The 15,179-nt window shown below is 39.1% G+C and overlaps 1 long non-coding RNA gene across 3 annotated transcripts; it reads right to left on the bottom strand.

Annotated features, from left to right (window-relative positions):
• Positions 1-3,633: 3,633 nt before the first annotated feature.
• Positions 3,634-6,306, bottom strand: LOC136071092 (uncharacterized). 3 transcript variants are annotated; one of them, XR_010632401.1, is made up of 4 exons: positions 5,723-6,306; positions 4,760-5,602; positions 4,130-4,675; positions 3,634-3,854 (listed from the first exon to the last, which is right to left on the bottom strand). It is a non-coding gene; the product is annotated as an uncharacterized LOC136071092 (long non-coding RNA). The 3 variants fall into 3 exon arrangements; XR_010632400.1 differs by lacking the exon at positions 3,634-3,854 and having other exon boundaries at positions 3,913-4,675; positions 4,760-4,827; positions 5,454-5,602; XR_010632399.1 differs by lacking the exon at positions 3,634-3,854 and having other exon boundaries at positions 3,913-4,675.
• Positions 6,307-15,179: the final 8,873 nt, after the last annotated feature.

The following is a 15,179-nucleotide window of genomic DNA, read 5'->3' on the forward strand; positions in this document are numbered from 1 at the left end:
AATTGAAAAAAAAAAATTCCCAATTGTGGCAATGCCATTGCCGAAATTGGGGAAAATTTTCCCCATAATTTCGGCAATGGCATTGCCGCAATTGGGATTTTTTTTTTTTTTTACTAATTGTGGCAATGGCGTTGCCGAATTTCAGTAATAGGAAAAAATAAGTTTTTCTGTGGGGAAAAATTTTCCAATTTTGGCAATGTCATTGCCACAATTGAAAAAAAAAATTTCCCCCAATTGCAATACCGTTTGGAAAAAAAAATTATTTTATTTTTTTTCAATTGTGGCAATGGCACCATTTGGAAAAAATAAGTTATTCCATGGGGAAATATTTTTCAATTTTGGCAATGTTTATTTTTATTTTTTTTCAATTGTGGCAATGGGATTGCCAAAATTGTGGGTAATTGTCCAACGATTTCGGCAATGCCATTGCCACAATTGAAAAAAAAAAAAAAAAAATTTCCCCAATTGTGGCAATCCCATTGCCGAAATTGTGGCAAAATTTATTTTCCCCAATTTCGGCAATACCATTGCCACAATTGGGATTTTTTTTTTTTTTTTTTACTAATTGTGGCAATGGCGTTGCCGAATTTCGGCAATAGAAAAAAATAAGTTTTTGTGTGGGGAAAAATTTTACAATTTTGGCAATGTCATTGCCACAAACCCAGTAAAACTTTTTTTCTTTTCTTCCATTTTCGGCAAGTCACAATTGCCACAAAATTTTCGGCAAATTCATTACACTTTTTTTTTTAAGAAATAATAGGTGCACATAATTTTTACAATATTTTTACAACAAATTCTAAATATTAAAGTGTTACTTGTTGTTATTGTTAAATTAAAATAGTAATCTCAATGTCAAATTTAAATTGTGATAGCCAAAGAAAATATTGTAAAAATATTGTGTACATAGCACATTATATTTTTCTTTAAATTTTGGCATTCACTTTTTTTTTCTACTATTTTCGGTAATACCATTGCCGAAATTACTTTTTTTTTTTTTTTTCTCGGGCACCCCTTATTCCACTTCTCACACTCACACTTACAGGCAGCGCGGGAAAAATGGGCAGATGAATTTCAGCAACACTGTTGCCGAAATTCAAAGTTACTGTTTTCTTTTTCTCTTTCCTAATTCTCTCTCTTACTTTTGTTGAATTTCGGCAACGGTGTTGCCGAAATTCAACCTCTCTCCTCATTTTACCAAATAACTTCAAACAGTGCCTATAATGCAAAAATGTTTCAATTTTAGCAATATTTAGCCAAAAGACTCAGAAAACAACGTCTACTATGGCTAACAAAATAAATAACATAGAATTTCGGAATGCATGATAATTGAGTGGGCCACATGCATATATTTAATTAGCTACCATTACAAACAACACTTTACACCATTTGGAAGTTCCCAACTATGAATCCCTAGTTTCTTTTCAACCGTTTGTCTTGACTATACAAATCTCATAGGAAGAGCATTAGTATCAGAGAATGCTAATGCCATATGTAAGGTGTATTTAGTATTTTAAGCCTCAAAATGTACTGCATCAGGGAATGCTAAAGGTAAGAATTGCAAATTTTTTTGGCATTTTGCTATAGTACAATTCTATCTTTAGAATTGTATTGTAGCAGTATTGTAAAAGTAATAATATTTTATTATGTTTTTTCCCACAAAATCTTCTCTCTTCCTTCTTTGTTTCTCCATCTGCTCGCTTCCTTCTCAACCCACCACTAGCCACCACCACCACAAACCATACCCACCATCAACCAAAACCCACTCACCCACCTACCTTCCATCACCGTAAACCCCAACCCAAAATCAATCCGCCACCAACACTATAACCCATACCCATCCATGACCAGCACCCAAAGCCACTCCGATCAACCCAAGAACCCAACCACAAAAATCAAACCCCAACCCAAAATCAATCCGCCACCAACACCATAACCCATACCCATCCACAACCAGCACTCAAAGCCACTCTGATCAACCCACGAACCCAACCACAAAAATCAAACCCCAACCCAAAATCAATCCGCCACCAACACCATAACCCAAACCCATCCACAACTAGCACCCAAAGCCACTCCGATCAACCCACGAACCCAACTACAAAAATCAAATCCCACCAAAATCAATCGAAACCCAACAAAATTAAAACTGACCGAAAAACGATCCACGATCCACCGCAAAGATGCAGAAATTCCATGATCCACCGCAGAGACCCACGATCCACGAAAAACCACTGCAGCCCAGCCACACCCAGCACCAGAGAGACCCACAAACTCGAGAGGCAGTCAAGCATAGAGAAAGGGAAATGGAGAGGCAAAGAGAAAGTGACAGAGAGCATGAGAGAGAAAGTGAAAAAGAGGATGAAAAGATTGATCAAGTACCAGCCAAGTCTGAAAAAATGTAGTGGTTGGAAAGAAATAATAAAGAATGATTAAAAATTAATATTTTAATAAAAATAAAGTTTTGGGATGTTGGAGGAATGGTAAAATTGTATGGTATAATGATAAAATGGGTTTTTGGAATGGTAAAATAGAGTAGAATTAGAATTGTCTGATGCTAATGCTCTAACTACATTATAACAATTATATGCACGATGGAATATATGGATAGCCAATTGTAGATAAATAAAAGACATGAATGAAGAAGGAAGCTTGAGTATGGAAATTTTCAAATATATTGTTTAAAATAAGGCTAGTAATACAATTTTGTACGCAACTTACTGAATTGGTAGGTTGTGATAGTGAAAAATAAAAGTGATGTTAGTGGTGAGTTTATGCGAAAAGTGATTGTCCACTACTCACAACTTGCTATCTCAACAAACAATAGCAAAAATTGTGAAATAAGTTATGTTTAGGATAAACTTGAAAACTTAATATATTAATAAGAAATGATAAAATATCTCAAAAAAAAAAAATCAAATTATAATTGGGAGGGGCCAAAAGTTGTATGATCATTGTTAGTCTATTGGACTTTAGATTTTTTTTTTTTTAGATGGTCATTCGAAGTTCGAACCCCTAGCTTTTTGCCTATGCTCGTGTGAGAAAGATTTACGCAGCCTTTATACAAAATAATTAATCCAATTAGTCGTCCTAATTTACACAACAAGCAATAGAATGAGGAGAAATACCGAAGCCTATGACACTCACTAAACCAATTGGGAAAATGGGTTGATGTATGATGAGCCAAAATGATATTAATGTTATTATTATTATTATTATTAAATGTATTTTTTTTTTTTTTTAAAGTACAATTTCAAACCACAACCCCAAACCAAATAAAGTGGTCACATTTTATAAAAAAAAAAAATGTGGTCACTACCGAGCTCATCTAGATCTAGTGTAGTGAGTTATATTGTGCTTATATTTTGGCCTAAAAAAAAAAAGCATTTACCCTAAAAATGTGTACTTTTTTATTATCCAACATTTTATATATTGAACTTACTTTATAAGTGAATATTTAATTTTGAGGGTGTAAAATTTTGGCATAGTTATTTAATCTACTCTGGATTTCTCTCTTCCACATGACTTCTGATGAATAAATTAAATGCTAAATTGCTAATATGAACCTCTCTGCGCCATGTGTGCAGGCCATTTGGATCAAACCATGTTGTTTTCCTCAAATATCACCACGCAATATTCATTGAAAGTAAAAATGACTGTCAATTAGGCACCTTAAAAAAAATATATATAAATATTATCCTCTTTTACCATCTCACAACTTCTTCTCAGTTTCGTCTGTCATTACTTCCCTCAAGTTCAACTATCATGTCGATTCTCATGAACAAGAACAAGGATTCCCTTAAGATGAATATTTATCATCATAGTTTGTTAACAATAAATAACAATCGTAGATTTTCCTGACATGAAAAAAAAAAAAAAAATTGTAAATATAAAATAGAAAAAACAGTACGAATATAGCACAAGTTTAATATGTTTATATTTTAAATTTTGAAACAAAAAATTGAAACATTTTCCATTTAATTTTTTGGATACATTTAAAAAAAAAAATTGGTAGAAACATCCAATTTGTGACAAGTGGTGACCCACCAGATTCAATGAAACATGGACGGATCCAAAAGAAATCTTGTTTAGTTTTACAATTGTTGCTTTAAAGTCACTCAAGAAGCTTCACCTTAGATTTGCAGATACATCTTTTTCTCTTTCTCCAGACTTCAGTAAATTTGGGGCCCCTCCAAGTCAGTCTCTACATGTAAATCGGTCATGAATTTTTTCTGAGTTAAATAAGTTGTCTAAAGCCTTACACACTCTCTCTCCAATTGAGAAATTTTTCTCTTGAACTTATATCCCAGCACACTCCAGCAAATAGGAGGATACAGCACTTTTCTGGCAGCCATATCCATTGGATGAGACTTAATTGCTGCATCACAAGAGACTGTAATACTATTATCTGCCGATGGTCATAAAGAAAAAACATCCGACATAAAGTAACTTCTGTCTGGTTGGCAGTAGGGTACAGGTTAGTATTCATAATATTCATTCCTAACCTATGAATAAGATTCACAAATTTATTGGCTTTAAAGATAGTGGCTTTTTTTGGCCAACGACATAATGGGTCGTACGACTCTCTACTAGAGACATTACTAAGAAGTGAAAGATTAATAATCTTAGCAATGATGACAGAGGTAAGATGAATCCCTTGGATGCAAATTGCATTCACCTAACAAAGTAAATAAACCTAAATTAGAAAATAACAAAAATTAGAAATGTGAGAATTAGAAAATAAAAAAGATTAGAAACATACTTCTGCCTTTAATTATATCATACTTCTCAGATTTAAATGGCCATTGCAACCACATCCTTGGCCTGCAGCTAAATATATATAAGAAAATTAAGCATACTAAATGCTAAATAAGTTGTAATGGAAAAGCTTCAATTTGGTCTCTCTCACACACAACTTTGTTAGTTCATGTTTTAGTGGTAGGTCTTAATTTAGTGTACCTATTTGATGAATCAGCAATTTAAGAGAAGAAACTCATTTTAAAAAAAAACATAAGTAATTCCATATAATATATAAACAGCGCCGTGTGTTCTTTTTTGTTGCACTGTGCTACCTGTCTTCTGGTACATTTAAAAAAAAAAAAATTGTGGAAAAACCCATCAAAAAAAGCTAAAGATTTCTCTGAACCTATCAATTTTTCTCTCTTTGATAACAAATCTAAAAGCTGGACTTTTATAAGCTAAATTCAAACAGAGATATAGAGTACTATCCCATATATACAAGTACAAGAGTAAGACCTTCTATCATTTATAGACAAGTTGGAAAGCTTTTCATTTGGAATATAAATATATATATATATATATAAATCAAATCTTGGAAACAATAACATCTAAATAGATAATAGACCTAAGAATCAAGCTATAGATAAAGCAAACCAGTTTAACAAATAATCCAAGATGAAATACAGAATAACAAAATCATCCATATTCTATTTTACCTTTTCTTTCCTAGTCCCCCAATTCCAATATCTAATTCGGTTGTGCGTAGATTGGCACCTAAGAACTTGTTAGGACCCATTTTCTTTCTCCGCCTCGGATTGAGAGTTCTTTTGGGCATCATTCTTTTAGAATGAGATGGCTCACTGATCTGACCAAATAGAGAAGAAAAAAAAATCATCTCAAATTTATTAGCTACACAAATATCTACCATCAACGTGATATATGAACCAAAAAATAACAAAGAAAAAAAAATGAATGGAGTACTCACTGAACAAGAAATAGAGAAGGTGTAGATTTAGCTGTGGCTAAGAGGAGGGGACTTTGTTTCGGCTGATGAGAACAAGAGAGAAAAGACGGGGTGAAAGAATTTAGAGAACTTAAAAGGTCTCTTTGGTGCAATAGGAGAGAATGACAGCTTATTATATAGAGAAATACAAAACAGAGCACGCTGGGTTTACAGAGGGAGAGAGAGAAAACGTGGTCACCTGGGCAGAGTTCGGAGCTGATGAACTGACCGATTTCAGCGCCGGTGAGAGATGGGCTTCTCTGTGGTGCTGGGTCTTCGCTGGGATGGGTTCTTCTCTCAAAAGATTTTTTCACGCGTGAGATTATGATGAACTGAACCACTGGTGTCTGATATAAAGGCTTGGAAAAGAAAAATTAAAGGAAGTGAATGTTGGTTCAGAGAGGTGGGTGAGATGAGTGAGTTGGATTTGAAGTAATGGCATCTGAAGTAAGAGAGCAAAAATTGAGGAAATAGGTAGTGTAAAACTCATTGCTAAGCCAGGAAATCCCAAAGGAAGAGGGATTCACATCAGGTGCAATACCTAGGGTATTAGGTATTGCACCTGGTGCAATAGCTTATCAAAGGATGAGATTGAAAGTTGAAAAAGTAACTTTCAATCTCAGCTATTAAATAAAATATATTAAAAAAGAGTAAAAAAATTAAAGTTAAAAATTGAAAAAAGTTAAAAAAATTGTGAAGAAAATTGAGGAATTACACCAGGTGCAATACCCTAGCTATTGCACCTGATGCTGATCCAAGGAAGAGAGATCCAACGGTCTGAAGGTGATGTGACTACTTACTGCACCGGGCCCCACACAGTTGAAATTAATAACAAAAATGCCATCAAACTCAGTTTTTAAAAACTAAAAATACTTGTAGTGCATCTACAGTAATAGAGTTAAAAATTTAACTATTTAACTTTATTAAAAGTTAATTTATCTATTTTATCTAGGCATGTTCAAGAATTTACCGGCACCGATAAAACTGCCCGAAACCGCGCCGATCCGATCGCTGAAAGCTCCACCAAAGGTTCCTGGCGTGATGATCGGTAGGCTTTTTTCGTTACCAAAATCGACCGATGCGGTGGTCGGCAACAAGATCAGCAAACCAAAGAGAAACCGAACCGAACCGATATATATATATATATATATATATATTTAACTTATACATATATAATATATAATCATTCATCAGTTTTAAAATAAAAGAAATTTAGAGGGAGACAGAGAGAGTACCAGTCAGTTTGGCGTGAAACTGAGGTCTGAGAGAAGCAAAGGAATTAAGGAAGAAGAAGGAAGTTAGAACGACACCGTTTCATTTAAATTTTTTTTTTTTAAATCTGATTTAAAACGACGCCGTTCTAGAATCATTTTAAAATTATACTATTAAGTTCAAAACGGCGTCGTTTTAGTGTTAGAATAAAAAAAATAAAAATAAAAATAAAAAGAAAAACCGAACCGATATATATATATATATATATATATATTTAACTTATACATATATAATATATAATCATTCATCAGTTTTAAAATAAAAGAAATTTAGAGGGAGACAGAGAGAGTACCAGTCAGTTTGGCGTGAAACTGAGGTCTGAGAGAAGCAAAGGAATTAAGGAAGAAGAAGGAAGTTAGAACGACACCGTTTCATTTAAATTTTTTTTTTTTAAATCTGATTTAAAACGACGCCGTTCTAGAATCATTTTAAAATTATACTATTAAGTTCAAAACGGCGTCGTTTTAGTGTTAGAATAAAAAAAATAAAAATAAAAATAAAAAGAAAAAGAAGGAACTCCAGGAACGACTAACGAGGTCGTCCTTATCAAAAGAAATTTTTGAATAAAAAAGTCAGGGGGAATAGTCATGAAGCTTGTGTGTGTCAAGAGGAAAGTCTGAGGCTTTGTGTGGTCTTGTCCAAGTAAGTGTCTCCCACTTGCATTTTTTGAAAGAAATATATTAAAAAAAAAAAAAATGATGTGGCCGTATATGGGTTAATGTGTTTTCATTTAAGTCATGCCACTGCCACAGTGCCACTTGCGTTTTTTGAAAAAATAAAAAATAAAAAATGCCTGTCACTGATAGAGTCAGTTACTGTACAAGATTTTTTTTCCTCTTGTGATCTCAGCCACAAGCATCTTTTCACCTCTTACTCAGTTCTCATTTCTCATCTTTACACTTAAGACTTCCGCTACTCTCAAGACTCCAGAACTCAGTCATCACATTTACAGCTGCTTTCATTTCTCTTTTTTACCCTACTCCTGCCGAACAAAATATTAGTTTTTCCCTCTCAATTTCAGGCTCTCACCTAACCTGATTTTCTCTTCTCTTTTTTACTCTCAGTCAGCCACATAATATTTTTTCCAAACCCTAATCTCGTAGTGTTTTCCTCTCAATCTCAGATTTTCAAGCTCCCACCAACCATTTTTCTCTTCTCTTTTGCACTCACCCACATAATTTTTTTTCCATGCTCTAGTCCCCCCGAACAAACAGTAGTTTTTCCCTCTTAAATTCTTAGTCTCAGGCTCCGACCTAACCTTCCCCTATTTAAGAACCCAAGCTCTCAGTCTCTTTCTCAAAACTCATCTCTGACTCTTAGTCTTACTCTCTCACAAAGAAAGACTTTCCTTTCAAGGTCTCACAAAATTCCTAATACCTAAGACAGTGAATCTCCTTTTCATCTTCGTTCTCCATCGTGGCTTTGCTACTGATGATGCAGAAAATCTCACCAGCTTGCACACTTGAAACGACACATGCACAGCAAAAAGAAGAAGACCTAGCAGAGAGCACCGATGTGGTGTCGGCCAAATACCACCAGCGAGTCACACGATGCTTGCACACTTGAAACGACACCTGCACAGCAAAAAGAAGAAGACCTAGCAGAGAGTATCGGTGTGGTGTTGGCCAAATACCCTCCGAAGGTCAAGTTAGAACTTCTTTTCAACTCTAGAGTACTAGAGATGGGTTAATTATGCGTACCTCAATTTGTGAGGGTATTAGAGCTTTTATAGTAGTAGAGGGTGGACCTATCTTTCTTGGAGTAGAAGTCTTTTCCTTATAGGAATCCTTATGAGCGTGGAATGCGGAATCCTTTCCTTATAGGACTCTAATATTGAACGTGGAATACAAGCCATCTCTTTATTATTTATGCGTGGTGGCCAAGTCATGGTCTTATCACATCCGTCGGCCTTTAAGACCGTCAGTTTGTATTGATCCCTTCAGTCAGGAAGGGTCATTAGCCACCTGAAGGAATCAGCCCCTTTACGGCTTACCCGTCAGTATGACCTGCAGGCTCCATTCTGAATGAAGCTGACAGTTTAAGCGGGGGTGCCTTGTGTACCATAATTTTGCCTTATCAATTGCCCCCTACTTCATATCTTCGTCAGTTATAGCTGACGGGTTATGGAGTATTCTTTCATCGTTATTTATTGCTTTAGCTAGGAGAGAGAAAATACTCCAAAGGTGACACCTCGAGTAGCCAATATTAAATGCTCGAACATGTGGCATGCTCGGGTTGGCTCCGCTTCTGGACGAGGGCATCGCTTCGTCTTCCATGCGTTTTTCCTTTTATATATAGGGTCCACCTCTCCTCATTTTTCTTATTTCACTTTCGTCAATCCTGTTGTTCTTCAACCGTCACCCTTTTTTGAGAAACTTGTAAGTTCCTTTTCTTTCTTTGTACATATTTTATTTCAATTGATTTCTTTAAAGTCAGGTCGTCATCCTAGGTGCTTAGATTAAACCGTCACTTGTAGGTAGTTAGATGTCGAGTGATGCGTTGAGTGACCGGTCGTCGGTCCGCAATGGAGCGGGCTACGATGAGGTATTTGGTTCAGGTAGTGAGTCCAGGAGGTTTTCCTTGTCGTCAGAGAGGGAGACATCAGCCCAAACTCCTAACGAGGAGGTAGAAAGTCATAGAGACGAAGGTCAGGCGGAAGTAGTAGGTGAGGAGAGTGAAGTTGAGGTAGGAGAGAGAGAAAGTAACGGAGATGAAGGCGACGAGGGGTCTTGTGAAGGGACTTCTGGAAGTCCTGGAGGTAACCGTCCCTTCATCCTTCCCAAGGAGTGGGCTGTAAATAAGTTTCTTCCAAAAATGACTGACAAAATTTTTAAAGAGTTACGCATCCGCTTCCAAATTCCCAACCATATTCTCATCCGTCTACCTAGGGATGGTGAGAAAAGTTAAACGGGAAGAACTGCAGACGTTGGTATGTACGATGCCATGTTTGCTGCGGGGCTCAGACTGCCCCTAACAGCCTTACACCGTCAGCTGGCTGATTTTCTTAGTTTTTCCGTTAGTCAGATTGCTCCAAACTCGTGGAGGATCTTTATAGGTGCCGAGATGTGGGGTTGTCTAAGTGGAGGGCACCATCAGCTTTCCTTGGATGAATTCTTTTGTTGCTACAGGCCTCGGCACCTTTCTTCTTCCAAGGGGGATGTACCACTTTGCCGTAAGGGAAAAGGATTTGAGATTGGTGTTTGAGATGCCAAATTCTAATAGAGCTTGGAAGAGTAGGTTCTTTTTTGTTGAAGGGACGGACTGGGTATGCCGTCAAGAAGAATGGGTGACGACACCTCACGATTATTTTGATAATACTTGGGTGTTTGTCAGGGAGTCAGGGATTAGCTGTCAGCTTTTGTTCCCGTCAATTTTACATGTAATAATTTATCTGTTTTTGAATGGTTTTAACGTTGTCAACTTGTTTTTCTTTTTCAGCCCACACTCGTCCCCTAATAACCAACGAGCAGGAAGATTTCATCTGCCGGGTTTTAGAGATTCCTTTAGAAGAGCGATCGTGTCGAGATTTAATTACTCTTGACACTCTTCACGCGTACTGCAGGGGCCCTGAGCTAACGCCTGAGGCTCGCAAGTTAGAAGAGTTTTCCCATCATCGTGAGTGGCTTGATCTTATGGTCCCGTCATTTTCAGTTTTTTTGTCTTCAGTTCCCCTTATGTGTTTCTTTTGCAGAGATGGACGCCGCCAAGCAACGGATAAGGCTGCCACTGCCCGTCAGAAGGAGGAAAAGAATGCAAAGGGGGAGATGACATCTACGTCTGCCCCCTAGACCGTCACTAAGGGTTCCTTAAAAAGGAAACCGGATAGGAATGTCGACCGTCCCCTTAAAAAGGCAGCCGTCACTTCTAGGAGTGAGCCCCTCGAGAAGTCAACCCCTAAGTCAGGTCATGGGGCAGGGAAGGGCGTGATGACTTCTTCTAGTCCTGTCCTGAAGGGGCCCCGTTGCCTGTTGACACACAAGAATTTTGCCGTTGAAGCAGTAGAATCGCTTATGAAACTGACGGACATAGATCCTTGTGATCTTTTGGGGACGGAGGAGCTAGGGGCGTCAGCTTTGTTTGATCTCACACGGGTAAGCCATCATTCTTAACTGGCTTTTCCCACATCTCTTTCCTGTTTAATGACTAACGGTTGTATTTTTTCTAGGCCTTGGTTCGCATAAAGGATCTTCAGGACCGGTGTGTAGTCAAAGAGGGTGTCGTCACCCGCGTCAATAAACATAATGCTAAAATTTGAGATCAGTAGGCTCAGTACAAGGAGGCCATGCATCTTCTTAACGTCGAGCTGAAAGAAGTAAAGCAGAAGCTGGAAGAGGTGGGTCGTCAGAAGGACAAGTTAGAGAAAGAGCTGACGACTCTTCGTGATCAGGTGGAGACAGCAGGGGCTGACGCGGTCAAGAATTTCAAGGCGTTAGACTCTTTTATTGACTCCTGTGGTGGATACTATGGTACGGGATTCGATGACTACCTTAAACAAGTAGCGTCAGCTGTCCCTGAGCTGGACCTATCTGGGATCACCTTAGATGACGCCCCATCAGCGACGCCTACTAATGATGCCGTCACTTTTAGCGGCGACTACTTAGAAGATTCCCCTCCACATGGAGATAATGGAGTTGTTTTGGCCCAGCCTGCCGCGAATCCTCCCGTCAACCCAGCAGTGGAGGTCCTTGTCGTAGAAGACCCTCCTGTACCCGAGAAGTAAAGAGGTTTCAAGTGACGCTCCTCCTTTCCAGTTGTAGTTTTTCTTTTTGTAATCGTTGTATTTTGTTTCAAACAATGTTTTAAGTGCCCCCTTGGTCTTTGGGGCTTTTATTTGAGATTAATTTACTTTTGCTTTATGGTACTTAGCACCCGTCGTTTTTCAGTGTGTATGTATGGCTATTCACTCGAGTGTTTCTTTTTCTTGTTTGGTAAACTGAATTTATTTTCTTAGCTGCAGGCTGAGGTCGTCAGCCTTGCCGTAATTTAATGTGTTTACGACTCTGTCAGTTTAATAAAGCCGTCGCCCTCTTGCTATTGGATTTTTAGTTATTTCTTTATTTTGAAGTTGTTCAATGTTAGGCTTGTCCAGTTGTAGGTTATGATCTAAAGGAACGGAATCATGATTATGGACCCGTCTAGTTTAGTGGCGCCGTCAGTTTTACTAAACCGTCAGTTTTGTATTTTCTTTGAGCTTCGTCGGTTTATTTGCGTCTTTTATTGGACCGTCAGCTTAGTGGCTGAGGGAATTTAGCCACTTCGTCAGTCTTTTATTTAGACTGTCAGCTTAATAGCTGAGTTCATTGTGGACTTAGCCACTTCGTCAGTCCTTTATTTAGACCGTCAGCTATTACAGTTCTTTATTTAGACCGTCAGCTTAATAGCTGAGTTTATTGTGGACTTAGCCACTTCGTTAGTCTTTTATTTAAACCGTCAGCTTAATAGCTGAGTGGACTTAGCCACTTCGTCACTTCGTCAGTCTTTTATTTAGACCGTCAGCTTAATACTTTAGTGGACTTAGCCACTTCGTCAGTCTTTTATTTAGATCGTCAGCTTAACAGCTGAGTTTATTGTAGACTTAGCCACTTCGTTAGTTTCTTATTTAGACTATCAGCTTTATAGCTGAGTGGACTTAGCCACTTCGTCAGTCTTTTATTTAGACCGTCAACTTAATAGCTGAGTGGACTTAGCCACTTCGTCAGTCTTTTATTTAGACAATCAGCTTAATAGCTGAGTTTATTGTAGATTTAGCCACTTCGTTAGTCTTTTATTTAGACCGTCAGCTTAATAGCTGAGTGGACTTAGCCATTTTTCTTTGAGGTTTCAAGGTCGTCCATATTTTGTGAATTTGAATTTGTAAGTAGAAACTTCAGTAGTTCTGAATAAACTCCTCTTATTGTCATGCATCTATATAAAAAGTAGTTTAGAAACAAAATCTGCCTATTTGGGCTTATTGTAGCAAAAAAAACAAAAGCAAGAAAAAAAACTGCCCTTTGGGCTTATTGTAGCAAATACTTAAAAGTAAATACTGAAAAAATGGGGGGTGTTGTTCTTCACGTCGTTGTCTCTACTGGTAGTACTTTCGCAAGTGTTCAGCATTCCAAAGATGTGGTAACTTCTGTCCGTCTAATGTCTCCAGATGGTAGGTGCCCTTCCTTTGCCATGCCATGACTCGGTAAGGTCCTTCCCAATTTAGGCCGAGTTTTCCTTGGGTTGGGTCTCTTGCTACGCCCACGACTTTCCTTAGAATGAGGTCTCCAATCTGGAAGCCTCTGTGTCTAACCCAGGAGTTGTAGTGCTTGGCCATGCGGTCCTGGTACCGTGTGAGTCTTTGTTCTCCTGCCGTCCTAACTTCGTCCACCAGATCGAGTTGCAGACGTATGGCCTCGTCATTTTTCCTTTCATCATGGTTGTGCACCCTGTAGCTTGTGAGGCTGACTTCAGTAGGGATGACTGCTTCGTTCCCGTATGTTAGTCGGAATGGTGTCTCTCATATTGGTGTCCTTGCCGTAGTCCTGTAAGCCCATAGTATGCTTGGCAACTCTTCAGCTCATATACCCTTTGCCCCCTCAAGCTGAGTCTTGATAATTTTCAGCAAGGATCAGTTCGTGACTTCGACCTGTCCGTTGGCTTGAGGGTAGGCGGGGGAGGAGTAGTGGTTCCGTATCCCCAATTGCGAGCAGAAGTCCCGGAAGGAGTCGTTGTCAAATTGCTTCCCGTTGTTCGAGACTAAGACTCTAGGGATGCCAAATCTGCATATGATACATCACCAGATGAAACTTCGTACGTTCTTCTCCGTAATGGTGGCCAAGGTTTCAGCTTCCACCCATTTCATAAAGTAGTTGATGCCCACTACTAGAAACTTCAGTTGTCATATTGCCATAGGGAACGGCCCCATGATGTCCAGCCCCCATTGAGCGAATGGCCATGGCACTGTCATCGGGGTGAGTTCTTCGAGTGGTTGTCTGATGACATTGCTGAACCTTTGGCACTTGTCACAGGTTTTTACATAAACCTCGGCATCCTTCTGCATGGTTGGCCAAAAGTACCCCGTCCACACTAGCTTGTGCACTAGTGACCTCGACCTTAAGTGGTTTTCGCAGATTCCCTCGTGCACCTCTCTCATGACGTAGTCTGCTTCCTCAGGACCTAAGCATCGTAGGTAAGGGCAGGAGAAGCCTCTTTTGTACAAGACATCTCTTATCAAAACAAATCTCGTTGCCTGGACCTTCAGTTTTCTTGCAGCTTCCTTTCCGTCTGGCAATATGCCGTTCTTTAAGTAAGAAACTAATGGCACCATCTAGTCGCTTTTCAGACCAACCTCCTGTATATCGACTGAATTTATAAGTGGGGAGAGTTGAATGAAAAAGAGTACATTACCAAAGACGGCCATATGTTTGGCTAAAGCGGCTTTGGCTAGGCGATCAGCTTGCTCGTTTTCTCCCCGGGGATCTGTATAATTTCAGCCTTCAGCTCGTTTACCCTCCTCCTTGCTTGGTCTAGATACTTCTTCATTTTTTCGCCTTTACACTCATAATCCCCTTTTATCTGGTTGACTACGACTTGAGAGTCACAGTAAATAACCACTTTTTTGGCTCCTGCAGCTTTGGCGAGGTCAAGCCCTGCTATCAGCGCTTCGTACTCCGCTTTGTTGTTGGTGGTAGGAAACTCAAGGCGAATCATACACTCGACCGTGTCTCCTTCGGGTGACTGTAGTACGACGTCGGCTCCCCCGGCCTGCCTGTTAAAGGATCCGTCTACATGCATGCTCCATAGAGGAGATTCTTCTGCCCTCTTGCCCTCACCATTTGTGAACTCAGCTATGAAATCTGCGAAGACCTGTCCTTTAATGGTGGTTCGAGGGCAGTACTGGACATCAAACTCGCTTAATTCTATGGCCCATAGTGCCAGTCGTCCTGTGGCTTCGGGGTTGCACATTGCCCGTCGCAAAGGCTTGTCTATTAGGACGATCACCGTGTGGGCTTGAAAGTATGGCTTGAGTTTGTGTGCAGTCATAACTAAAGCGAAGGCGAGTTTCTCCATGGGCGGATATCTTTCTTCGGCTCTGCGAAGCGCCCAGCTGGTGTAGTACACAAGTTTCTGCACTCTCTCTTCTTCTCTGATCAAGGCGGCACTGACGGCAGCCGAGGAGATGGCCAGGTAGAGAAAA

This window comes from Quercus suber, unplaced genomic scaffold (assembly GCF_002906115.3).
Source record: "Quercus suber isolate HL8 unplaced genomic scaffold, Cork oak 2.0 scaffold_285, whole genome shotgun sequence".
NCBI classification, from domain to species: Eukaryota; Viridiplantae; Streptophyta; class Magnoliopsida; order Fagales; family Fagaceae; genus Quercus; species Quercus suber.